At 45.2% G+C, this 1,743-nt stretch overlaps 1 non-coding gene across 1 annotated transcript; it reads left to right on the forward strand.

Moving 5' to 3' along the window:
- The first annotated feature begins 376 nt into the window (after window positions 1-376).
- On the forward strand, window positions 377-453 carry Mir674 (microRNA 674). Its single transcript, NR_032290.1, has one exon. It is a non-coding gene; the product is annotated as a microRNA 674 (primary transcript).
- The last annotated feature ends 1,290 nt before the right edge of the window (window positions 454-1,743 follow it).

The raw sequence follows: 1,743 nt of genomic DNA on the forward strand, positions 1-1,743 counted from the left end.
CAAGTATGAAAGCAACACATACATATAAGTGATGTGGTGGTCTTGCAAGAAGAAAATGGGGGTTTAAGAACAATTACTTAATGATATGCTGAGGAATCATTGGGTTCACTCAAATTGCAGGGATGTAATGTTCCCTTTATATGAGAATGTCCCATTTAACAGGTCCAAGGAAGGTTACATATTTATACAAGGCCATTGAGTTGCACCATAACAACCTGCATTAAATTTAACTCAACTACCCAAGTGTGTCTCTTCCAGAAAGCTCAGGATGCTCCAGTTCTCAGTGATTGCCCTCATCTCTCAGACCTTTGTCTTTGCTCTTCTCTGCCTCGATGGACCGCTGCACCACTGCCCAGCCAGTTGGCCTAGTCCTCACCCTGAGCCTTGCACTGAGATGGGAGTGGTGTAAGGCTCAGGTATGCACAGCTCCCATCTCAGAACAAGGCTCGGGTGTGCACAGCTCCCATCAGTACAGCCTCTGGTGTGCACCATTCCCATCGCTTTCCAGGCTCAGGGGTTTGGGGACTTTTGTTTGGTTTGTTTTTCGTTCTTCTCAACTTATGTAAGTGCTTCTTGCTTCCATTCTTTGACCTCTGCCTTACCCACAATGGCATTGAAGCAGTTTTAAGGTCTCAAAAGGAAATCCATCCAGGACTGGGGAGAGCCTAGGTTTGCTTTCCAGCACCTGCATCAGGCCTCACACAATTGACTATAATTTCAGTTCTGCAAGATGCGACACCGTCTTCTGACTTTTGAGGCCACCTAGATACACATGCATATAAATTTCATGCAGACACATACTCATAAAATTAAATCCTGACTTCAGTATTAAGGCCACTAAAAGAATTATGCTTTGAATATTTAGATGGCTGTAGAACCAGGATGAGCCTCTACCATGTTCACGCAATGCCTTAGGTTCAAACAAAGAGGCCTCTATTTGCTTCCTGGTCATAGTGCAACCTCAAGTCTGTTGTGCTCAATAAATGTGGGCACTCATCCATTACTTCCTGCAGCTTGATCTGCCTCTGATTAAAATCATTTCCCCTTGGAAGGAGAAAGTTATTAAAAGTTTGTGTTTCTGAGAATGAGCTCACTGCCCTGAGCACGAGAGGTGGGCACTCCAGCAACCGGTCTACTGGTCTGGCCTGCACGTTATCTTAGACTTACCTCCTTAATCTCTGAAGCCCTTTCTCCTAGTGAATGGTACTTTTCTTAGGCTTTTAATTTGCCCCCTGCCTGAGGGTTAATCTTGATTGTTAGCTTTATCACCTAGATTTCAAGGATCTATAATCTCCATGGAAACGAGCCTCAGGAGTAACTGAGGTGGGAAAACCCACCCTAACTGGGTAGAATCATTCCTTGATATGGGGTCCCAGACTGCATAGAAACTAGCTAGGCACCAGCATTTATTCATCTCCCTCTACTTCCTGATGCAGAGAAAGTGTCATCAGCTGCCACAAGCTCCTGTTGCCGAGACTGCACCGCCAAGATGAACTGAGTCCTTGAATTCTTGAGCCAAAGTAAGCCTGTCACTAATGAATACACAGTTTCTGAAAATTACAAAACAATGGGACTGGAGAGATGGTTGAGAGTGCTTGCTGTTCTTGGAGAGGACCTGGGTTCAGTTCCCAGCCCCCCATGGCAGCTTACCACAGTCTGTTCATCCAGTTTTAGGAGCTCTGACACCCTTTTAGTCTTTGCAGACACTGTACAGGCATGCTGAACATACATACATGCATGCAT

This window comes from Rattus norvegicus, chromosome 3 (genome assembly GCF_036323735.1).
Source record: "Rattus norvegicus strain BN/NHsdMcwi chromosome 3, GRCr8, whole genome shotgun sequence".
In the NCBI taxonomy this organism is placed as follows: domain Eukaryota; kingdom Metazoa; phylum Chordata; class Mammalia; order Rodentia; family Muridae; genus Rattus; species Rattus norvegicus.